We start from the raw sequence: 26,866 nt of genomic DNA, 5'->3' as shown, positions 1-26,866 counted from the left end.
CTGTCTGTCTGTCTATCACATTTTATTTTTACCCCAATTACATGTTTAAACACATTTTTAACATTTGTATTTTTTAAAGTTTTGAGTTCCAAATTATATCCTTCCCTTCCTCCCTTCCCCTCCCCTCTCCCTGAGAGGGCAAGCAGCAGTCAGACATGGGTTACAAATGTGCAACCACGCAGAACATTTCCACATTAGTCATTTTGCATAAAAAGACTAGAATAAAAGGAAAAGAACAGAAGAAAGAAAGAAAGTGAAAAATAGCATGCCCTAGTCTATATTCAAACAACTCAGTTCTTTCTCTGGAGGTAGATATAATGCTTCATCATTAGTCCTTCGGGATTATCTTAGATCATTGTATTGCTAAGAATAGTTAAGTTATTCATAGTTTTTATCAAATAATATTGCTGTTATTGTGTACAATGTTCTGATTCTGTCCACTTCACTTTGCACCAGTTCATGTAAGTCTTTCTAGGTTCTTCTGAAATCATCCTGCTTGTCCTTTCTTATAACACAATACTATTCCATCACAATCACATACCACAGCTTGTTTAGGTATTCCTCAATTGATGGGCATCCCTTTGATTTCCAATTCTTTGCCACCACAAAAAAGAGCTGCTGTAAATATTTTCATACAAATGGGGCAGCTAGGTGGTGCAGCAGATAGAGCACCAGCCCTGAAGTCAGGAGGACCTGAGTTCAAATCTGCTCTCAGACTAATCACTTCGCACTTACTAGCTGTGTGACCCTAGGCAAGTCACTTAACCCCAATTACCTAAAAAGGAAAAAAAAAAGAGAAGAAAAAAAATTTCATACAAATAAGTCCTTTTTTTCTTTTTTATGGCTATCTTTTGAATACAGACCTCACAGTGGTATTGCTGGATCACAGGGTATACATAGTTTTATAGCCCTTTGGGCATAGTTCCAAATTGCTTTCCAGAATGATTGGATCAGTTCACAACTCCACAGCAGTGCATTAGTGTCCCAATTTTCCCACATCCCCTCCAACATCCACCATTTTTCTTTTTTTTGTCATATTACCCAATATGATAGATGTGAAGTGGTATCTCAGAGTTGTTTTAATTTGCATTTCTCTAATCAAGAAGAGCTATTTAAATAGGAATCTTTTGAATGGGTTAGGCATGTAATGGTTGGAGCTCATTACAAATTGATGGTAGCAGGTGTAAGAAATATTTTAGAAGTGCAACTGACAAGACCTGGTAACTGGCCAAATGTAAGCAGTGCTGATTAGGGAAGAGTCAAAGATAACACCAAAGAAATTGGGAGAATGGTGATGCCACTAACAAATAATCATCAGAGGGAAAATCAGGCTTGGGGAAAAGATAACAAAATCATTGTGTCCTCCTGGATTTTCTCTTTTTCCTGATATTTCCTCCTTTCTCTAGTTTCTATGACTATTTCTTCTTGGTCTCCTTTGCTGGATCATTACTCATGCCCCAACCCCGCAACCATGAGTGTTCCCTGAGGCTCTCTTGTGTGTTCTCTTTTTCTTTCTAAGATTTCTCTTTCATTGATGGTTAAAATTATAATCTATAAGCAGATGTCTCTCAAATCTATCTATCTATCTATCATCTATCTATCTCTAGCATATCTATTGAGTTCCTGCCTCCCATCACCAGCTGCCTATTGGACATTGACAAATGAATTTCATGTAAGCATCTCAAACGTAGCATGTCCAAAACAAAACCAATTATTTTTTTTCCTAAAACCCACAAAGCATTTCCTAGTTCCACCAACTGCTAGTACCTACCTAATGCCCTCCTTCACAAACTACCTTGTATTTAACTTAATTTATACTATCTACTTTAATTTATACTATGTGTATATTTGGATGCAAGTTTATATCTATTCTATATTTATATCTACATATTTTTCCATATACTTTTCTCTCCTGTTAGAATATAAGCTCCTTATGCAATGACAGTTTCATTCTTTGTACTTATATCCCCAGTATTTACTTATTGATTGATTGGTTTAAATTAAAAAGCATTTATTAAGTACTTACTATGGCCAAGAACTGTGCCAAGCACAGGAATAACTGATAGAAAATTAGAGGACTGGTTCTACTCTCAAAGCACTCACATTGAAATAGGTGAGACAGCATATAAATGAGGGCTCATGTCCAATTCAAAGCAGATGGAAAGGCCAGGCAGCACTGGTTCTGGTTCTGGCTCTGGCAATCGAAATAACAGTGTAGAGAACAAGGCTACAGGACGCTGGGGACAAAGGCAAGGCACATCATCAGTGACCAGGAGGACAGTGAGTCCAAGGTTCAGAGGGAATTGGGGCTTGGAACACGTGTAGCAGAATGAATGACAACAGCATCCAGCTAACAGTGAGCAATCTGTGCCTGTTGAAATCTGGGAAATGAGGTATTAGTAGTTGAAGCGGTAAAGGGACAGCTCCTTATTTCTCCTCAGTGGTTGCAGGTGTCTCTGTTTTTTGGCTGCTTGTTGGTGGACCTGGGAGGGGGCAGAGCAGAGCTTCCCAGCTTGTACTGATTATTAACTTTTCAGTGTAAGCATTTATACCTCGGAAATCATAAACTCTACAAATCAGGGCTTGATGATTGTTTCGTTGATTGTCTAGACTTAAAGTAATGGGGAAAATGTTAATAAGGCCAATTAAACTTAAAAGCATGTAATGCATTTTCCGAAAGTCATTTGTTAAATTTATCCCAACACCCCCTGAGAAGGGGAGGATAAGATTCCCAGATGACCAAAGCTCCTATGGGTGATGTTGACTGTTCTTGGTAGAATACTCATGAATGGACTGGGGTGATCCTGGTCTTTAAAAACTTTTCTTTTGAGGAAATGTTACATTATAATGTTCAAAATGGAATTTTCCTCTTAGACTAGAATTGATTAGATTAGATACCGATCTTAAGTCTTCAGCTTATGTGTAGATATGTCCCACAAGGAAATGTTTGTTTTCATGTGTTTGGTGGGCTATCATATGGAAACTCTATGTTGGACCTGGCCCCAGGAGGCAGGACTAGTAACCACGAGTGAAAGTTATAGAGAGGCTGATTTAGAATTAATACAAGAAAAAAAAGTAGAAGACAACTTCTAATTATTAGATCTGTCCAGTAGTGGAATGGGATGCTTTAGGAGGTGATACAATCTCCTTTATTCAAGATATTTAGGAAGAATCTGAGTAATTTTAAGTCAAATACGTCACAGAAAGGATTTATGTTTGAGTATAGGACATAGTTTGTTCCACCTCTAGGGGCAGCTAGTTGACACAGTGAATTGAGCCATAGGCCTGGATCAAATTTATCCTCAGACATTTAGCTTTGTGACTTTGGGCAAGTCACTTAACTTCTGTTTGCTTTGGGTTCCTCAACTGTAAAATGAGGATAATAATAACACCTATCTGCCCAGTTGTTGTGAGAATCAAATGACATAATATTTGTAATCTCTTAGCACAGTTCGTGGCACTTAGGTAATATGTAAATGTTGCTATTACTATTATTATTATTATCATTATTCTTGCATAGGCCATCTCCCTGGCCTGTCATATGGAAATCTATTAGAAATAGGGGCTGAATTGCAGCAATCATTTATATTTGCTTTGTAAAGTTTTGGTACCAACATTTGGATAATTAGATGTCCAATATTTTGAAAGTTGAAAGAATTTTAGACATGAATTGAAACTATACTCTGGAGACCTGATAAATTACCCAATGTCCCCATTGTGTCTCCATGTTAAACTCCTTTACTGATTCCTATTCTATGCTGAGTTTGGACTCTACCACTTCTTGGGCTGATTTAAAAAACAAACAAACAAACAAAAACCAAAAAACCACTCCTTCCTAATCTAAAACAAACAAACAAAAAACCTCTTGATTTTTCTGAAATTACTAGAAGATCATTTACGCCATATGGTTTCTTAAAACTCCTGCTAATTCAAAGCAAATAACTGTTTTGGTTATATAAACAAAAGGTCATCATAGCTAAGAAGCACAGGTAAGGAACTGTAGGTCTTTGGAGCTGGAATCCATTCAACCCAAAGCCCTTGTTTTATAGAGCAGGAAACTGAGACCCTGAAAGTTACTTGCCAAAGAACACATAATTGATTAGTGGAAGAACTGGATTTAAAAGAAAAAAAAAAGTTTGGTGCTTTCCACTATAGCACACTATCTCCAGAGACATTTACTGTTTTTTAGGAGGGGAAATTCCAGATGCCTTTCTGGCAGTTGTTCTACATTCATTGAATGTCCAGTATAGTAAATTTGGAAGTCTTCTAGTACAGAGGTGGCCAGGCCCTCATTGTGGCCCAGGACGGGAAGGGGGAAGAGGAAGGAACCATACTACATTAAAATTGGGAAACTGGGAAATAATTATCAAAATAAATTCAAAAAAATAATAGAACATAGAGAATGTTATATGTTGTTTTTTTTCTCCCTAAGTTAATATACAGGCTCTGTTGAGGTTTAGAGGTTTGGAATGCTGAGACCCCAAAATCACAACACATGGGCCCTGTCCGAATGAATTAGACCCAATCCTTCTTTCTGTCAAAGACAAGGTTTATTAAAGATCAGTCATATTGGCCAGACTCTTAAAGAATCTAAGTATATGTATCACTAATGCAAGTGGACCCTTGACTAGACTCTTAAAGAATCTGAACTCCTTAATGGAGACAAAATGAACCTTATATACAGAAAAAACTGTGGGAGGGATGATCTAGGGAGGATCTTGATAGGGGTGGACAGTTGGCTGGGGTGAATGGATGAAGGATCTGGGGAGGATCTTGATGGGAGTGACTGGGAGGTCCAGAATGGGGTCTAAATAGGATGAAGGGTGGGAAAATAGGCAATAGTGAAAGGCCAGTGGATAGGATTATAGCCTCAGGCAAATGCTAGAATCTTCCTTGATCAAGTAGGAGAGTTCAAGAAGAGTCCATAGACAAATGGAACCCAAATTATTTTGGGGGTGAAAAGCAAAGGTCTCAGCTTGGACCCATACTCCATCAGCTTCAGGGATCCTTACATATGGTTTAGTGGCCCTCTCCCAATTTAAGTCTGACACTTTGTCCTACTGCTTCTTGAAGATTAGATTTCTCAAAGGCTACAGGGACACCAGGCCAGGTCCTGCCATCTTAGAAAGGCATCCAGCATAGGCTGAATAATGGATGATGTGTCTCTGTCAGAGAACCAGCCTGGCTAAGTGGGAAGAGTTTTATCACCTTTGTATTGGTCATCAGGTGCTGATTTTTATTTTTATTGCTTGCCATAGCAGCACACAAAGACCATTTGTTTACTAGGGCATGAAGTGATTTTGATCTATATCAGCAAAGAAATTATTCACACTGATGAAATTTTAGATACTTGGTGGAATTAAGCATGGTAGGAGACATAAATGTCCTAACCTATCAACTTGTGGAACAATCATAGCAAAGAAACAAGAGACAGACATACATTAACAAAATAATCATTCAGGGGATATAGGCTGAATACGTTATTTTTTATCATGTTTGAAGTTAAAAGAAAATGGACTCATTCACCCCTCCCATCTCATATCATCTGTTTATAAGCCCAAGGGGACTCAGAATAGGCTTTTCAGAAGAAGTGACTTGAAATTCAAATGGACTTGAAATTAACATTGCTCTTTGGGCTCCTGGCTCTCCCTCTCTCAGAATAATAGATGATGTTGTCAATGATTCACTCACTTTTACGAAATAAGTTCTGTCACTTAAGGTGTTCTCTCAACTGGTTCATGTTTCAGGCTCATGAATACTGAGTGGATTATGGGTTGCCTATTTGTAAAAGAATGAAACTTGAGACAACTTTCTTCCATTCTCAGCTCTGACAGAAACTTTATAGTTTACCTTCAGTAGGACATTTCTATGTGAGGTACACAAGCATAGAACAAACTATGTCTTACCTATAAGCTAGATTGTGTACTTTCTGGAGATTTCATGAAAACTTGGAGTTCCTTAACACATCAAGGATTAACTTGAGGTTAATCAAGTAAACAGGACAATCAATGATTAACATTGTATTGGGAAAATCACAGTCACATGGTCTCTGATTTGGTAGGGGCCTCCTAGATTCATGTATTCACAGAATTCTTGAGTTGGAAGAAATCTGAAAGGTCATTAAATCAACCAGTAGCTCAGGAAAATTTCTCTATACAACATCCTCAATGGTGGTAATTCATTCCCTATCCAAACCCTTTCAATGATCAAAAATGATGTCTTTTTGGCAATCCATTCCACCTTTAGATGAGTTTAGTTACAATATTAGGAAATCTTTTCTTACATTGAGCTGAGATCTGCTTCTGGAACATCTATCCTTTATTTCTGCCCTGTGGGACCAAGTAGAACAAAGCTTATCTCTCTTCTCCATGACTGCCCTTCAAATATTTGAAGATATGTCTTGTATTCTCCTTAAATATTGTCTTGTCTAGGCTAAACATCCCCAGTTCCTTCAACCTATTCTCTTATGATGAAGTCTCTAATCCCCTTACCATGCTGATCTCCCTCAGGATGCATTGTAGTTTGTCAATAGCCTTCCTAAAGTGTGCCATCCAGGACCAAACTCTAGCTGTGGTCTGGTTAGGGTACAGCACTACAGCACCATCACCTCCCTGGTTATGAACATATTACTGCTACTAATGAAATTGAAGATCGCAGTAGTCTTTGAGAATGCTGTGTCATAGTACTGAGTCATGATCAAATGTTTTCAACATTGTTAGAGACTCTAATGTTTAGTACTATTAGAAGCTCAGCATACTTTGATAAAAAAAATGGATGAAATGCTTTCACATCTTGCTCAAATGTCAGAAAGCTTAATTCATTAGTAGTTTAGAAAGTCTTTTGAATTGATGGGGAAAAAAAGCACTAGAGCAATATGAGCTGGTATTTTTAATAATGAAAAATTGCCGATAAATGGTTATTTTCCCCAGAATAGAGGCATCAGTATTGAGTCTTGTGATGCTGAAACAATGCAATAGAAAGTGAAAAACACAATCAGCCTTCTGGATGATTCATCTACACATCACCCAATAATCTACTTGGACAAGTCATTTCTTTACTTTGGCCCTCAGTTTCATCATCTGTAAAATGAAGGAAGGACAGCTGTGTGGAAGATGATCTTCCTGGTTCTTTAATATATTATAATGCCTTTTCTTCCCAATGAACTGGAAAAATTTCCCATTCATCTAAAAATCTGGAGGTTGATTCCTCTGTGAACTAAGTTTGACCTAAAATCAGAGACTAGGGTCTCTTTAACTAGCCAGCTGTACTTGGTTCTCCCACAGCACACTGATTTGCAGGTTTCCAGCTATCCTTCCCCATCTATCCTCCACCTAACCCTTTAAGACCCAGGAGTTCTTTCTAATCTAAGAAGGCTTCTCTATTTATCTACTTTTGCATTATAATTAAGATGAACTTGTCTGAAGAAACAGTAATGGATAGTTGAGTATTTTTGCAGGTTCCTCAGAAGATGAGGTAGATTATTGCTTTGTTCAAATTTAGTTTCTTTTTCTTCCCCCACAATAATTTTGGACTGAGAATTAATGAACACAATTAAAGCTTTTTTGATATGGTAAACCTTTGAAACTGTTCATTATTCTGTTAAGGGAAAGTTGCTAATTTTCTTCTAAATTAATGTATTCCTGTTGTGATGTAGATTGTGTATTATAATGCAATTGAAAAGGCTTTCATGCTGTCTCCTTTGTTCATTGATTTCAATCTCCTTTCTTCATAATGTCATTCAGGTGAGTAATAAATGGTAGTAACATTTGTTCATATTTCAGAAGAAAAATTGCACTTTCCCCCATTGATAACCATTTATCATTACATCGTCCATTTAAAGTATTACCAAAATGCCAGGATGGAGGAGAGGGAAATAACAACCCTGATAATAACACTGGGAAAAAAATGTTCCTACTAAGTCCTTTTTCAATGATACTAAAACTCCTAAACTCCTTCCTCCTTCTGGTTAGTCAATAAATTACACTTAATGTCATCTGTCAGGGCTCTTAAAACAACTCATATTTTGTAATTACTTTGTAAAGGCAATGTAAACTGCCAACAGAAACCACAGAATATGAACAATCGAGTCTCCAGACATATATTATGTTGATGCTTTTTGGCCTCAATAGCAAATAAGTCTACGTGGGGAATGGAAAGAAGCAAAGGTTAAGTGTTTGACTTTCAATAAATTTCATCTCTGAGCAGACCTCACTGGATCTTAATGCAAAAGTAAGGTTGGCTCATGCAAGCTCACAGACACTTGGACTTCCAGGAAAAAAAAAGTCTGATGATTTCTGATTGACTGATATTAATTTCATAAATACTTCAACCAGCTAGAAGAGCAGGCAGCCCACTTCAGATAGCCCTCTTGGTGGCAGAGACAGAACTTCTAATCAATAAGACTGAAATTTAGAGTTGAAGTGAAGCCAAGAAATGAGCAGTTATTCCAGCTGATGTTTCTATGGGGGCAAGAAATAAAGAATGTTGGAAGGAAATCTGTTTTTCACAAAGTGTAGGAATGCATTTCCTTAGCACTTGGTCTCTTGTCTCTAGGTCTCTTGGTCTCTCCTCTCCTTCCTTTCTCTCTCTCTCTGTCTCTCTGTCTCTCTCTCTGTCTCTGTTTCTCTGTCTCTGTCTCTCTGTCTCTCTGTCTCTCTCTCTCTGTTTTTTCTGGTTCTCTCTGTCTCTCTGTTTCTATCTGTTTCTCAACATGTTTCTTTCCCTTTTCCCCCTTCTTTCTCTCTTTCTCTTTTTTCTTTTATTCTCCCTCTTGTTCCCTCCCTTTCTCTTTCTCTCCCTTCCTCTCCCCTCCCTCCATCCCTCTCTTTTTCTTTCTCTCCTTCCCTCGGTTCATCTGTCCCTCCCTCTCCCCTTCTCTCCCTATTTTCTTCTCTCCCTCCCTCCCTCTCTCCATTTCTGTCTGTCTCTCTGTCTCTTTCTCTCTCCTTCCTTCCCTTCCCCCCATCTCTTCTCCTCCTCTCTGTCAGTCTGTTTCTTTTCTCTCTGCTCTCCTCTCCCTTCCTCACCAATTGTGCTTTGTGAATAAGTTCAAAGATAGGAAAGGTTTCAAAGTTCAGGTTTAGAGCAATCCTTACTCCAGTTTCCTACAGTGGATTTCTAAACTAACCTGGAGAAATAGCACTGAACTTGAAATCTGTGTGGCCATGAGCAAGTCACAACACCCCTAGGCCTTAGTTCGTTTTCTCATATTTAAAAAAAAGTATCAAGGGGTTAGGCTAAATGATTTCTAAGTTCCATTCCAGTTCTAACATTCTGTGGTTCTTTGGTGGTGTCTGTGTGCACCTGTGTGCAAGAGCTGGACTTCTTTTTAGGCAGCTTTAATGACTTGAAATCTCTGGAGTGTAATCAAATTTAAATTCAGTAGAACAGAAAACCCCACCGAGGATTAAGATTCATGCATTATAATAGCTACACTGAGCTTTTGTCAGAGCAGAGTTTACAAATGTGGCTCTCAATGGGGTCCCAGGAAATTACATTTCCAACCTTCTTAGAATAATTCCTTGTGGCCCTTTAAATTCTTTCCTTTTTTCTGTTGATTACCAAAGATGCCTTATAAATGCCAAAGATGTTATGAATGCCAAGTGAGAAGGAAAGGAGTATAGTGTCTGGAGAGAGAACTTTGAAGGTTGGTGTCCTGAATTCTGCTGCTTCAAGATGCTGAGAGTAAAACTGAACTTAGCTGACTTGTGTTTAAAAAAATGGTTACAGGCTCTCCAGCAAAATGTCAAACTCAAACAAAAGATTAGAGAAGCTCTAAGCCCAATAATTAGACATAGATGGAATCAAGCTTTTTCCGACAAGTGTGGCTGACTTTAGCTATTTCCTTTGGTGCAGAACAGGAATTAAAAGCATGTGCAGGGAAATCATGAGGCTATTAGCCAAACTACGGAACTCAGAGAGTACACAGTTTTTATACAAGTAATTATGGTATGTAATTGTTTGCTTAAGCAGTCATGTTGCATTTTGTGCTTTTCACAACACTTATCCTTCTGGCATCTCATTTAATTTTCACAACAGTTTCACAACAGGTCTCATTCTACTCATTTGGCAAATGAGTAAATTGAGTCATAGAAGATACACAGAATTGGTGGCACCATCAGGCACAATATTTATATTCCCATTTTACAGATAAGGAAACCAAAAGAAGCTAAGTGCCTTGCAAATATTCAGACACTACTAGAATAGGAACATAAATCTGTACATTTGTGTTATTTTCATCTAAATTGTCATGTGGAAAATGGTTCATAAACTTTAAAGAATTAGTTAAACTTTGTATTTTGGAAGTTAAATTACCTTTATAGTTGGCTCATGGAATTTAAAACAGGAAGGTGTCCTAAAGGTAATCAAATACAACCTCTTTATTTTATAATTGAGATAAATTAAGTGACCTGACCAAGTTTATGGAGATAGTAAATGTCAAAAGTAGAATTTGAACTCAGGTTTTCTGACTCCAAATACCAAGCTCTATATCATAGGTTGGACTGCTCCTACAATTGGATTAATAAAATAATACCAGTTATCTATAAGCTATATTACAAAATTATTGTATCTCAGAATAGCAAAAGATCTCAGAGGTCATGTACTGGAACATGAATCCCCTCTACCAAGTAGTCCATCTAGCCTCTGGAATAGCCCTTTCAGGAAAGTAATAGAATATAAACTAAGTGTTATGAGAATCCAGATGGAATTAAATGGCATGAATTTCTAGTGGATCTAGTTGGCATAATTATAGATGTCATAAAATCTCAGAGTTGGAAGGGAACTAAAAGGCCATGTAGTCCAGTACATACCTCAACAAGAATTCTTTTCTACAGTATACTGTGAGAAATGATTCATTTGGACCCCTATTCTATTCCAATCAGTATTAATCAGTTTGATATTTTACATAAGGTTAATTAGATAAGATAGGTTCTTTTAGTAGTCCTTTTTCACAGGCCTCAAACTTTAATCCAACATTCACCACTTCTTTACCAGTTATGAAACTCACTTGTGCAACTACAAGAATGTTGACAAAGGTATCTCTATCCTGTGTTGCTCAAATTACATGTCCAAGCCTATCATGGGTGGGAGACTTCGGTGTAATATGGAAAGTCCCCCAGGTTTTTATTTTTTTTTTCATTTTTACATCTGGACCACCCTCTCTTCTCCAGCATGAGCAGGTGACTATCTTATGACCACTTAGTCACTTAATCAGCTGAGATGACCCTTGCCTTGTCAATCCTGTGACCATGATGCTGATGCATCATTTCTGGCTCTCCTAAGAGTCAAAGTCAAGGTCTATCAACCAAAGAGATTCCATATTTTACCATGCCTCTTTCGCATGTTTGGTCATCAAACCTAATAAAAGTAAAGCCCTGGGGAAAGGAGGCATCTCAGATCCTGAGGAAGATCTTCATTAGAGGAGGCCATGGACTTTAATAAAGTGCTATTGATTTGGAGCTCTGCCTCAGTGTTTTGTTTTGTTTTGTTTTTCTTGCATATTGGACAATTTCAGACCTCACAATGCTTGACAAGTAGTCACTCCCTTTTTGATTGTAAACCTCCAGTGATAGGGAGCCCACTACCTACGATTCAATAGCTCTAATTGTTAAGACTCCCTCAAGCAGCACTTACTGTAATAGCATGGAGAGAGTTCTGGAGGAAGTTATGGTGTGAGTGATCCATGATTGAACACAAGTGAGGCATGAAAGTAGAATAAGTGGTTAAGTGATTCACATATGTAAGAGATTAGATAGTAAGATTGAACTCAAAAACTACAGTTATGACTCTGAAGAGATGAAAGTGGAGACCCAGCAGAAGCAATGGATTGACAGGTTTAAAACGGTGAGAAAGAATGAGAGATGAAAGAACAGGAAATTATTATTAGAAATTGGAACTTCAGAGTTAGAGATCATGGAGGTAATTGTGGATAGTGTTGAGATGTATTTTATGACTATCCCTATGAGTTGCTGACATAGGGTAAAAATGTAGGTCTTGGGAATTAAAGGGGTTGAATGGACCAAACTGTTTGAAGTGACATAAATATGCTTATTGAAGTTACTGAGTACAAGGATGAGAGTTGACATGGAAAGAAAGACAATGAGCTAGGTAGGTATTGAATTCCTTGAGAAAGAAATGAAAAATAATTAGAGAAATGAATAAACCGATTCTGAGATGCCATCTCACACTTATCAGATTGACAAAGATGACAAGAAGGGACTAATGCTGAAGGGGTTCTGGAAAAAAAAAACAGGCACTATTGGTGGAGTTATGAATTAGTCTAGCCATTATGGAAAGCCATTTGGAACTATGCCCTCAAAATCACTAAAGCAGGCATACTTCTTATACCAGCAATACCTCTAATAGATATATATTGTAAAAAGGTCAGAGGAATAGAAAAATGACCCATATTCACAGAAAAAATATTTATAGTAATTTTTTTGTAGTGGTGAAGAAATAGAAACTAAGGGGTACCCATTGATTGGGAATGGCTGAAGAAATTATGTTATATGAATGTAGTGGAATAATACTGTGCTATGAGATGACCAAAGTATTGAGTTCTGAGAAAACCAGGAAGACTTCTCTGATTTGATGGAGGAAAAAGTGAACAAGCAACAGCAACCACAAAACATACACATATCTATATCTATATCTATTATACACATATGTATTTATCTATCATATATATATATGTACATATGTATATACATATACATACATATATCTAGATCTAGATCTATTATACATATATACATTTATCTATCCATATATGTATATGTGTATATGTATGTATATATACGCATACACAGATATACATATACATATATACATACAATGTTTATTTGAGACAAGGTTTTTCTCTGCTTTTTAAATTGAGGAGAGAGAAAGAGGAAATAAATATTTATTAATTGAAAAACCTAATGAAGTGATAAAATGAGAAGGATGAGTGATCTGGACATTAGTACGCTATGGCAATGAGGATAGGGATCACTAGAGGAGGATGGCGTGAACCTGGAAGGAGCAGATGTTGTAGATTGTTGGTAGTCAAGGGAAGATCTGGAAATGACAGTGAAGAATAGTGAGTGGCCCAGCCTTTTCTCCTGGAAGTGTTGGAGGGGTGGAGGTGGGGGGGTGGGGGTGAGGAAGAACATAGGAATGATTCACACTTAGGGGAGTAGTCAGTGATATAGTATCTTGTTGGAAATAGCCAGGTTTTCATGAACATCAGAAAATGGAAAGAGTCAGGAAGAGATCTCAAGGATGAGTTTAACAAAAAAAGGAAGGAATTTCACAAGGTACACTGGAATGGGAGAACAAAGGAGGATATGGACTATGGAGGAATAGGGCTCAGAAAGATCAGGATGAGTATGTAGGGGAAAGGAATAAGGAAAAATAATATTTACCTTAGCAGATAAAAAAAAAACAAAATTGTAGAAATAAGGAACTTTTCTTTCCATGAAAGAAAGAAAAAAAAAACAGGTGGTCAGGGTACTCTCACAGTTTTTCTCTCACCTTCTCTTATTTTTCTCAAGGACCTATTTAACCTTCCTATGTAGATTCATAGAATCACCTATAGTTTTCCTTTCCTTCCCCAAAAGAGGGAGGACCTTGGGGTTCCTAAAGAGATAGCTTCCTATCTGTCTCTGTCCCTATAGGGAAAAGTTCAAATACCTTGCTCCTCTATATTATGGCTCTGATCCTTACAAAATGCTGTTTCATCTCTGGGGTCATATGATTGATACATAGTCATTTTAGGAATTCTTGTCACTCACTCATCTCAAAGGTTAGGGATTCATAAACTCTTAATGTTTCTCCATGAATCAGGAACCATCACTACTTAGATACATAGTTTCCCTTTCTATGTTCGTCATTTCCTTCACAGAGAGGTTATAGTCCTGCTTCTGTATGGGTAAAGCAAGGAACTTTGGGTCCAGTAATTCTCTCCTTGAACCATGTAGGTGAGAACATGTGTAACTGAGATATACATAGTTATTCACCAAGGCAGCTATTAGGGTCCCCTGGAGTTGAAGCTGTGTGAAGGTACAGGTTCCTTCTTGCCTCCAGGCCCCAGGTTCAATCCTAGCAATACCCTCCTCTGGCCTATGCTCAGCAATTTCAAGATCTTTCACAAAATGACCTGACTCTTCAACTGACCCCCTGATGTTACTAAGCCTCTGAGGTCTAAAACAAAGGGGTAATTCCAACCCACAACAGCCCAAGTCAATTAATTCATTCCCAAATGATGAAAATATATGACCTTATCCTCAAAGGGGTAGCAAAGAATATGCACAATGGATGTCCCCCAATCCTCTCAGGAGGTTGTCATTGGGCACGGCTGTACCTTCCATAGGAACATACATAATCAAAGTCCCAAACAAAGGATCAACATCCTATAAGATGATTAGGGAATTATTCTGGGGGGGGGGTGTCTTTGTGTTATATGTATATGTTGTCCAGTCATTGTAGTCATTTCTGACTGTGACTCCATTTAAGGTTTTCTTGGCAGAAATATTAGAGGAGTTTGCCATTTCCTTCCCCAACTCATTTTGTAGATGACAAAACTGAGGCAAACAGGATTAAGTGACTTGTCCAGGGTCACATAGCTAGTAAGTATCTGAGGTCAGATTTGAACTTGGGAAGATGAGTTTTCCTGACTACAGGTACAGTACTCTATCTACTGCAGTCTAGTTGCCCCATATGCATATAGGCATATGTATATATGTGCAGAGATGATAATAGCACCTAGCTCCCAGAGTTGTTGTGAGGATCAAATGAAATAATATTTACAAAGTGCTGAGCAGTGTCTGGCACACAGTAGGTACTATTTAAATGTAAGCAATGATGATGATGATGATGTGCATGTGTATGCAGGTATATACACATATATATTTATATATACACATATGTATATCCACATGTCTACATACACACATATATATATTTATCTATCAATTTATGCATAGATCTACCCCACCAAAAAAAACTATGTTCATTTGACAGAATTAAAACCAGTTTTTACTATGCAGATAGAAAGTCACACATATAAATTCTTTGTATCTCTGAACCCTAAGAACAATGTGAGCACCTTGAGAAAGCCTAAGATAAAGGTATTAACATGGAAACTTCCTTTTACTACCAAACATGTATCCTATTGAAATTTTTTTTCTTTTTCTGCAGTCCTGACAGTATTAAACTTATATATTACATATGTTATATAAACTTATATATCATATCCTACAAGTAGATTAAAGTATTTATTTGTAGGTGTTAAAGAAAAAATTGGGTGAATAATCAACTAATCAATCATTAAACATTTGTTAAGAGCCTACTAGGTGCCAGGAGCTGTGCTAAATGCTGGGGATACAAAAAGAAGAAAAAAAAAAATTACTGTTCTCAAGGAGCTCACAATCTAAGGAGGAAGAAAACAGGCAAACAAATATATACAAAGTAAGATATGTATGTGCATGCGTGTGTGTGTATGTGTGTGTATTATACATATATACATATACACACACACACACACACACGTATATATGATAAATAGGAAATAATTAAAAGAAGGAACACACTGGAATTAAGAATAGTTAGAGTAGCCTTCCTATGAAAAGTGGGATTTTAGCTGGGACTTAAAGCAGGCCTGTACAACCTGTGGCCTGCGGGTTGCTTATGGCAGGCCAAAGGATTTCAGGCGGGAGAGGATGTTTACATTTTTTGTGGACCACCCAAAATCCTTTGGTGTGCCACAGGTTGTACAGGTCTTACTTAAAGGAAGCCAGGGAGGTCAGTAGTTGGAGCAGAGGAGGGAGAGCATTCCAGTCATGGAGGACAGCCAGAAAAAATGCCTGCAGCTGAGAGATGGAGTGTCTTGTTCATAGGAAAAACAAGAGGCCAGTGTCACTGAATCAAAGAGTATATTTTGGGGAATAAAATGTAAGAAAACTGGAAAGATAGCAGGGGCTAGGTTGTGAAGGGCTTTGAATGCCAAACAGAGCATTCTTGGTTTGTCTCTGGAGGCAGTAGGAATCCACTGGAGTTTATTGAGTAGAGGGATGACATCTCTCCTGAAACTCCAACTACTAGCGATAATTCAACAATTCTACTTCATCTCAGCAATCCCCATGTTTTACACCCTTGACCCCTGATCCCTCATGTCAAAAAAACAAAACAAACAAAAAAAAAACCCCAAACTTTCTTTTGGGTTATGAGGTACTTGAAGCCCGGGTCTATCCTAGGGGGTAATAGGATTCAAGGAGAATCACAGTGTGAGCGCCATGTCCATCCTGTAAGAACACAATCCAAGAAAGCCCAAGAATAGATACATTTCATACATTTATTGGAAGGTACATGTGACTCTCCAATCTGATTGTGACTCTGGCTTATTATTCTTTCTTATAGCTGTATGTGTGTGTGTGTGTACATCTGCATGTGTACAACCACGTAAGATGACTTAGTTTCTCAAAGAGTTATGTAATAGAGTGGACTTTCTGTGGCTTTGCTTTTAATTATACATACTGTTTGTTATGAAACCATAGCATGTTGTCACAAGTGGCTTCCATATTGAACTTCTCCTTGTCAAAATAGTTTTATCATTCATAAATATTTCAGTGAGAACCAAAGGTTGCTTATGAATGATTGATTCTTTATAGTTCATTGACCTTTCCTGTAAAGCCTTTTATTAAAATTCCAGTATCCCATCTTAAATCTGACCATTAATTGTTAATAATGTGGTTATTGAAACCCAAGTCCTCCATGAAATGAGAAAGTAAAGTAGTTATAATAGTATATCAATGTAAAATCAAAGGACATTATCATAGTTCAGATTAGTTCATTCTTAATCATGGTACCTCAGTAAAGTATATTTGAATGTCTAAATTAAATCAGGCAAGTTTTGTGCCTGGAAGACATCTATAATATCATAGAACCTGAAGAAGAAACTGGATGAAGAACACTTAGAGCTAGAAATTGAGGGGTTGCCTATCTACATGGTCATAACCTGGAATTTTAGAAAATAGATCTAATTCTGTTGGGGGTGGGAAAGGACTGTTGGGGATACTAGTGAGTGCTACCATTACCAGTGCTCCCAGGCATCTTACATGGCATGAGTCCCTAGTGATGTAATTCAGACATCATGACTTGGTATAGCTATCCACCAAGGCTCTTAGTGAACCAAGAACAAAGGTCAAGTCAGCAAAAGAATCCTTGATTTGAAGGTGACCTGGGGCCAGGTGAGGGAGTTTAGTCAGAGAACCTCTTCTGGGAGGAAATATGTGCTAGTCACTCGAATCTAGTCACAATTATGACTACATGTATTTTTTTTCCTAATTTTTAAATTTAAAGTATTACTTCTGGGGTAATCACAATCAGGCTTTCATTAGGGCTCCAGTGGCCAAACATCAGCTAGTCTGTAGGCTAGAAAGCCTTGAATAAATCATCTTCATTAGTTGGGTGAATCTTTGATTGAAATTCAGGACTAGCAGATGTCCTTGGGTTCATTCTTTTTACTGTGTTAAAACTGTCTAAGGGTTTGTGGAAAACCTCTCCACCAGAGAAGTTCCAGGTCTTACTTAAATTGAATCTATTGTTGGATTAAATTTATTACCGTCAAAGTCCAGCCTCCCTTGGATATATTTATGAATACCAGATGGAGTTTTTTTGAACGACAGCACAGTAAAATAATGGCAGCCCATTAAGGTCATTAAGGGAAGACAGTGTGGAATTTATGATCAGTGCACTCCCATTTATGAAACCAAATAGGATCTGTAAACTACAAGATAATCTGACGTTGATTTGATTTCTAATCTGAGTGATTGCATAGCTTGGCATAGGAACTACTGTGACAGTATACTTCCAGGGATTTCTGGGTACTTTGCTAGTGCTATCCATTTTTTTCTTTCTATTGATTATCATTTTCACCATGTTTTTAGGAGATAAAATGAATTACTAATTGCTAGAATTCCTGATTTCAGTCAGTTAATGGTATAAATCTGTTTACTGCCTGCCAGATGGTTTCACAGTTCTTTGGGATAGGGCAGATATCTACCAAGCAGTGGCTTCCCATTTTCTTTTGTGACAACCTAAGCTTCCAAAAAACACTTGTGGAAGTCCCACATACTGAGGTCTAAAGCGGAAAAAGAACATTGAAATAGGAGAGGGAGGAGGAAGAAGGGACAAGGGAAATATAAAGACAAAAGAGAAGCATCTCAAATAGCTATAGGCAATTTCTTTAAAGAAACACAAACAAAAATAGGGAATAGCAGGGTCAATAAAAATCGATAGATTTCTGCAAAAGCCCTTTTCCTTATTCCTTAGACAGTGTGCTGTCATGGAAACAATGCTGGATTTGGAGTCAGTAGCCCTGGATTCAAATTTTGGCTAGGGTATTTTTGTGACATTGAGCAAATCACTAAATGACTTTAGGCTTGTTTCCCCATCTACAAATTGAGAAGGTTGAATTCAATACCTCTTAGGACCATAGGAATTCTATATCTATAATCCTATGAGTTCTTATGCATCTTCATTACCTTGACCCTTCCTGTACTTCCTCCCTCCCCCAACACACTAGTTTTGGCACAGACTGGATAAGGAAGGGGAGGATTAGCTAGACAATATAGACAATAGCTTGGGGAGTGATAGAGAAACAACCAGGTGTTTTGGGAGAATCTGTTACAAAATTTTATCTATACTCATCATTGATTTCTTACAGGAACTTTTCTTACATGACCTAAATGGGGCCCCACTTCTGTCCATGCTGTCTGTAATGCCCAGCCAAACCAAGTGCTCATGACCTATTGCAATGTGTTCTCATATTGACCAATAGACAGGTAGAGTTATGACAGGAAAGGACAACTTCTTCCTGCAGACACAATATGGCCCCAGCATGCTAAGCTCCTCCTATCAAAGAGTAGACTTGCCATTGGGGTATGGTGTTGGGAACAGCAGAAAGCTCATGAATCTTTCAGTATCCTCATTGATATGTGGTAATTGTCTGAGTATGGAGGAAAAGATGGTATAACAGTGGGTTACACCATTGGCAAGCCAATGACCTTCAGCTATTAGTCCTTTTGGTCTTGACCCTAGACAGCCTGAGAATTCCAGCCTGGAGGAAGGAAGGATAGAACAGGTATAGGAGACCAAGACCTGAGAACCTGAAGAGTGAGACAACCTCATTGCCTGACCACCACAAGGTGAAGAAGGAGGAGCCATTGGATTGACAACAGGGGCACTATCACCATAAGCTCCTACCCTCCACTTTCTCAAGTGTCCGGGACTTTTCTTTCTGTGGTTGGGCTTCCCAAAAGAACTGGAAAGATGAGAAAGCTGCACAGGGCCATTTACAGACACAGGTCTGCTTTATGTCTATGTCTCTTCTCCTTGAAGAATGCATTCTCTTCTGCCACTAGTAATCCTCCTAGACATGGTTTAACCACGCAGATGCACACTTGATCTTGCAGATAGGATGAACATTGTAAGTGTCACTATCTCCTTCTATGATCACCTTGGTGGAATGTCTAAGCCCTTTGCCTCATATCCTGGGCTTTGTGTGATCAGAAAGGGATGACATGGTGGAAAGAGATGTGGGTACATGGATAAGTGTATGGTATTTTTCCTTCACCATTTCACGTCTACCATTCTAGTTTAATTAACATTGTATTACAAAGAATGTACAAATACAAAAATAGATCTGGGATCTTATAAGTTTGGGAATTCCTTTCTATGGTATAGATAACAAACCATTCATTTGTTCCTGAAAGTTCATCACAGAGGATCTACCCATCATACTGCAGGTCTTCTTTCCTTTCTCCTGACATCATAGGATATCAGTGGAACACTCTGTTGTCCACTCGTCATCCCTCATTCTTTCAATGTGACTGGCCCAATTTCTTTTTCTGACATACAATTCTTTTATGATATGCTTTACTGCTGTCTCTCTCTAGATAACTTCATTGATTATATGCTGTGTACATAGGTCTTTCCACCATTGCCCTCTGTGCTTAGTTTTTCAGAGGCACCAGTGCGTCAGGTCTCAATGGCATATAACAATGCTGGTAATTTTTTTGTATGGAAAAATATAGACCTTTGTTATTGTGAGAAATTTGGAAACAACACAAATGTTTATCAGTTTCCTCAAGTAGTTCATCCTGCTCTTCTCTTCCTTTTCAACTCCAGGCCTAGCTCATTATCTATCTGTATTGTCTGTCTCAGAGAAGGGTATCATTGATCAAGTTCTAAAGCAGAGGTATTAAACTCATTTCCCCCACCCAGCCAGTGGGTTACAAAACTCTAAAGTGTGGCTCAAATCAGATCAGGATATAATTGGAAAATGTTTATCAAAATTAAAATGCAATCCAACATAGATAATGTTGATTTATGGTTTTCTAAGTCAACACAGTGGTTGCAGAAATGTATTTCTATTTGCTTTAAAGGGTGTTCATTCAAATGCATGTTGAATTCTGAGCAGCAGATGTTTTTAATCCATTTGAATTTGCCTGTGTAGATAGATGGTTAAACTTAATTCTTTTCAATGAATACAGATTACTTCCAGGAAGCTCTGTATTGTCTTGAGCCTTGGTGCAATCAACACATTATCATTCACAAACAAGTGCATCTGTAGGAACTCACTATACAGAAAGAATCTTTTTTCTGACCTATAGGCTTGATCTCCTCCACCACTGGTGAATACTTTGGGTGAATATATGTCTCCCTGGTTTATGCCTCCCTTGATCCTTACCTTACTAGGGCTTATTTAACAGGATTATTTTTGTTGTTATATTTTCCTAGTTGTTCAGTTATTTTTCAGTTGTATCTGATTCTTTTTCATCTCATTTTGGTATTTTCTTGGCAAAGATACTGGAGTGGTTAACCATTTCCTTCTCCAGCTCATTTTACAGATGAGGAAACTGAGGCAAACAAGGTTAAGTTACTTGCTCAGGGTCACACGGAGTCAAACTGATAGTAACTGTCTGAGGTCAAATTTGCACTTAGGAAGAAGAGTCTTCCTGACTCCAAGCCCAGAACTCTATGCACTGTGCCACCTAGCTGCTCTTCATTTCCCAAGTAATGGTGAATAATCTTGATGTATGAATAGGAGACAATTTATTGCTAAAATTTGTAGTAGTTACTGAAACCTACTATAAAACTGTTTGCCTCAACACCATTTATAACATTGTTTCTATGTCATAGCTACACCTATAACATAGCCATAGCTATAGCTATCCCCTGGTGATGTTGTTTAACTTAACATTATATTTTCAAGGACACAACATTAGTTGGGATATCCTTACACTTCAGAGTTTCTGCCAGTTTTGCTACAATGAAGCCAGGGACTGATCATAGAATCACAGATTTAGAATTGGCAGGGATCAATTAATTTATAGGTCAACTAATTCAAATCTATATAACTGAGGAAACTGAGTCCAAGAGAAGTTAAGTGACTTGGCCAAGGTCACATAGATAGTAATTGGCAGAAATGAGATCAGTTTGATGAAACTTCTAATTTGAACAAGATGTAGAAATGGAGACCCAAATTAAGAGTATGATTGTTAGGTACTCTGTCTCTTACTAAGTAAAAAAAGAAGCTGAAGAATTAACAGGCTCCAATAAGATTTTGTAAAGATCTTCGAAGCATCAGAAAAAAAAGACAATGACTTTGAAATATTATCTCTTTGGATAAGCCTATATACTGTTTAGATATGAGATTCTTATATTTATTCCTATTTGTTAAAACATGAAAATATTTTTAAATGTTTTAGACACTTTTTGAATGAATCTTCCTTCACTGGTCCTCTCATAATGCAAGGCTTTTCCTATAAAAGTCAATATTTTGTGTTACACACACACACACACACACACACCACACAACACAACACAACAAAAAAAACTCTCTTAAAATTAAAAAAAATATATGGAGAGTTAGGAAGAGTACCAAAAACTATTTCTAGTTTTAAAAACTAAAATTATTCATCTAAAACTATCACTTATGTTAGGTTACTGGATTTGCTTCAATCAACATTCTGAGGAAATGGGATCCAATAGACATAGGCTTTATTTATTATGCTTATAATTCTTCTTCTTATTATTACTCTTTTTGGTTGAACTTGTGTTCATTCAGGAGGAATATAATAAATATCAGGTTTTTCTTTTTTTTCCCCAAAGACTCTGTTTTGAATTTTTTTGGTAATTTTACTGCTGATCTCCTTAACAAAACGAATGGAGACATTAGTGCCATTTTGTCATCCATTTTTCTATTAGGTATAATTCCTGGAGTTTGATTAAATGAAGGTTTTCATTGACTTTGAGTTCTTAAACATTTACCCTTTCAGATTTGACTAGCTCCTTCATTTCATCTCTTTTATTATACAATCTAGACTTCGGGATATAGGATTTTGTTTGTTTTGGTCTTAATGATTTCCTACCTTGATTGGCAGTACATTGTTGTGAAACAGAGTTGCGGGTACTATTGATAAAAAACAGTATGAAGCCTTTGCCTTTAACTGGTGATATCTGTTTCTAATTTTGTTATGATAGTACTGCTCCATAGTGACATATTCATGTCTTTGGTCCAAATCATGTGCAATCATGGTTTCCCTCCTTTAAGCGTCAGTGTACAATCTGCACTGAAGCATTTCAGCAGGTAGAGTAATGCTGATTGTTCATTTGAATCTTCCCTTTTTTGGTATTCAAGAGCCTGAAGGAGGGCCACTAGCTCCACTCTACTCTGTGTGTCAAGCTTATCGTTTTGATGGTTTTTCAAAGGGCCATCCTATAACATTACACAACTCTATCCATTTCTTTGACTCATGAGCAGCTGTAGCACATCAATTAAGTGGTAATTAACAAATGGTTATCAACAGGCCCAATTTTTCAACATTTTAGTGCTTCTGAGAAACCAGAGCAATGACCTTGTTGTGCCTTCTTTGCATCACCTTTCCTGTTCCCCTATTTTGCTGTTGCCCCATGACCTTCATAGCATGGAGCATGGGTTGGACTTTGAGAGGTTGTTGTTTTTGTTATTGCTGTGAATAGGAATAGCTACTAGCACTGCTACTGATCTTACATACTCTTTAAGGTTTTCAAATCATAAATAAAAATGAACATAAACATAAATAATCTCAGTTGACTCTCATAACTACCATGTGGAACAATTATTATTGTTATTGTTATAGCTCTATAATTATTATTTTCCCTCATTTTACAGATGAGAAAAATGAAATTCAGAGAAGTTAATATTTTTTGTAATTATTGAGCTGGAAAGTATCAGAGATGGGATTCAAACACAGGTCTTCCTCTCTCGAAGTTTAGCAATCTATTCATGAGTCAAAATAGATCATAACAGGACACACATATGGTGAAAAAACAGTGAGTTCTTAACACCTAGGAACACCAAGAAGCACACAACTTGTACAATTACTACTGGTAGTATTAATAATATGTAAGGGGGGGAACTTGATCAGGAGAACCCCAATTAATTGACTCCCTGCTAGACCTATTGAAAAATGACTGAAGATAAAGGATAATTAAATGCAGAGAGAAAGTATGTTCAGGGAGCCCAGTTGAGTAACCTGCCCAACAGACATTGTATCCAGAGAAGTGTGAGAACATCATGAAGAAAGAAACGACCTCAGAGCTTTGTAACATTGGAGGCATGAGTTGACTGGGCTTCACATGTTCCCTAAATGTGTGCTTCTCTACTATTACACTTTATGTGCTCATTGATGCTATTTGTATTTATGGGAAAGTGTGCTCCAGGATTATAAGGAAATGTTTTGCAATTACTGTTTTTTTTAACTTTACCATTTTGTTAAATACCTTGGACATGAGGTAATTGTGCTAACTCTCTGACTATTGAAGATAAACACACTGGTGTGGGCTTAGGAGTCCAGGCTTATGGAGTACCTTGTACTTAGGACAGGCATCCCATTAGAAACTTAACCTTCAAGTGTCAGTTAGGGGAAAGATACGGTGGAAGGGATGCTACAGTAATTTGCATTTACTTGGTGCTTTACATTTTTACAAAACTTTCCTCTCACAAGCTTGTGAAATAAATAGTACAAGAATTATTATCTTAAGTTAAGTTGCTTGCCTACAGTCACCAAAGGTGGGACCTGAAGTAACAGAGAGATCAAGGGTTGAGGAAGACAAACTTCACCTTCTTCACCAATTTGCCTGGGTCCAGCCCTGGCAAGGATTCTGTTTTCTTCATGTTATATGTGTTTAGCCCCATTACTGGTAAAGTTAGGTATGTCAATGAATAATGAGGAATGATGATGAGGCATGTATAAAGATGACTTGGGATCTCTGGAGAGACTCAGAACATTATTTTTAATCAGATTAGCAAATGAATGCCCCTTCACAGAATCACTTTGGAGTTACCTTGTAGTTTAAATACACAGTATTCACTTAGGACCTAAGTAATATTTTTTTGCATTTATTATTTGATTAGTTCTATCAACTCAGGAAAATAAAGACAGCCACAAAAAGCCTTAGTCCTTAAGCCATTAACTAAAGGCTGCTGATGATAAGTATAATTTATAATTCCTTCACTCTCTGCTTCACACTGCTGTTCAACTTGGTGCTAGAAATCCATCTATATTCAAAGGGTTGATTGTGGAGCATTAACTTCATCAATACCAGCCCTGCAGTTTAAGAAGAAGGTTGAGTTAGATGTTGCATTGGGTTTGTCAGTTCTGACAACCTGGAAACACAGTAGAATACAAACGAAATGACATTTATTTATTTATTTTCTTTCTTTCTTCTTCTTCTTCTTTTTTAATAACAGGTTGTAACTTTTCTTACCCTGGACCAGAATGTTTTCTTTCTGATAAATAAACAATTAGGGCTATTTTCTATCTCTGGATTACTCATGCATATGTTTTGTTTTGTTTTGTTTTTTTTGAGGGGAGATGCCAGGGTTTTGAGACAGATGCTAAAGCTTTTATGATGAGGGGATGGACACTAGAAAAACCTGATTAAGCTAAGTTCTATTTTTGCTATTGTGCATGTCAATGGATCTTTGATTTTTATTTTTAAAAAATCAGATAGGTTTTTTTATGAGATATAGTATGGCATGGTAGAAAGGAAGCTAGCCTTGGAGTCAGGAAAAACTGGGTTCAAGTCTTGCCTCCAATATATGTTGGCAGTATGATCCTGAACTGGACCAGTGATTTAGCCACTCAGTGACCAGCCAAATCTAAGGCAATCAGTTGCACAGCAGATGCTGATTTCCATAGATATAAGAAGTTTTCTCATTGAACTGTACTTTTAGCAATTAAAATACAGGTCCAGTCCAAAAAAAAAAAAGATCATGATCCAAGTACTCACCTTATTTCAGAGAAAGCAAAGTGACCCAAATGTCCATGGATAACAGAAACAGGAATCTGGAATGGATGGAATGAACTTAAGGTAGGAGAGGTTGTGGTAAAGGGATGGTGTGAATGTAGCAGTGGGAGGGGGAGGCAAAGAATATGCCAACTCTTCCATCTAGCTCGATGTGTCATGAAATGTGAGAAAAGGAATAATTTATTATAGAGAAGGTATCAAAAAATAGGATACCTTCAGGAGAAAGTTAGGTTTCAGCCTGGATGTGAAGGTGGAAAGGATAGAAGAAGAAGGGATCCTTAATCCCTGACTATGCTTGTACCTTGGGCAATGTCCCAACCATACTGCACTAGCTCCTGCCCTGACTGTGAGGTAGGTAAACAGTACAAGTATTATTATCCCTACTTTACAGATTGGAAAGTCGAAACCTATAGAGGTGAGGTGATTTGCCTATAGATATCATCTAAATTAACAGTTAGAGCCAGAATTTGAATACAGGTCTCTGCACTTCATCATGCTTTCAAATTAGTTCACTTCTGGGGGATTGGGTGGGGCAGGGAGTAATGATCAGCCAAAAAAATAAAACTTATCAGGTTCTGTGTTTAATCGTGAACATATGTCCCTAACCTTAAAATACTAGAAACAATCTAAGCATGAATGTTGAATCTTTTATAATATTAATTATTCAATAGTTTTTACTCTTATACAAAGTTCACAAAGTTCAACAAAGTGCTTTTTGTGGGTGGTTTATGGCTTAAGTATGGTGTATAGGGTATTCAGGAAGGACAAGCACCTCAGGAATGAGTGCTTGCTGAGTCCTATTCAGGACTACTGCCACCAATTAATGAGAACATATTTTTACTGAGCCAGTCTCTAACCTGGGAATGAGAAAATAGAGCAGGCCAGAGACAAAGTGTCAGTAATCAAGTTTTCAAATCCTAGAAATGATTGTTTTGTAATCCACCTTCCTTCTCTTCCCACTTGCGATTTATGTATACAATCTCTGCCTTCACTACAGCAAGGGGCAATTCTGATCAGATTTCCTGATTTGCAAATCTGTTCCTCATAATGAAACTTATTAATTAAACCACTACTTGATTACTAGCACCTTGTGTCTGACCTGCTCTGTTTCATCATTCCTAGGTTAGAGACTGGCTTAGTAAAATTTTATTAAATACACACACACACATACACACACACACACACACACACACACCGCATACACACATGTATACATTTCCATAGATATAAGAACATACATACACACACTATATATCTATATCTATATCTATCTATATCTATATCTATATCTATATATATAAAAGAGAAAGAGAGAGAGAGAGAGAGAGAATGGATTGAAGATAATCCCCGAGGGAAAGGCACTGGCAACCAGGGATTAACTTAAAACTTGAAAAAAAAAAAGTCAAGGAAAACGAGATTTTCTTAGAAAGGACAATTGTTCTCATTCTAAAGAATCTGTAATTTACATATGTACAAAGAATTTAGAAAGGCTGAGATCAAAACCAATAGAACACTGAGCCTGGAGTTAGGA

Source organism: Vombatus ursinus, unplaced genomic scaffold, assembly GCF_900497805.2.
Source record: "Vombatus ursinus unplaced genomic scaffold, bare-nosed wombat genome assembly UNPS02014778.1, whole genome shotgun sequence".
NCBI lineage: Eukaryota > Metazoa > Chordata > Mammalia > Diprotodontia > Vombatidae > Vombatus > Vombatus ursinus.
Note: the sequence above shows the minus strand (reverse complement) of the source record.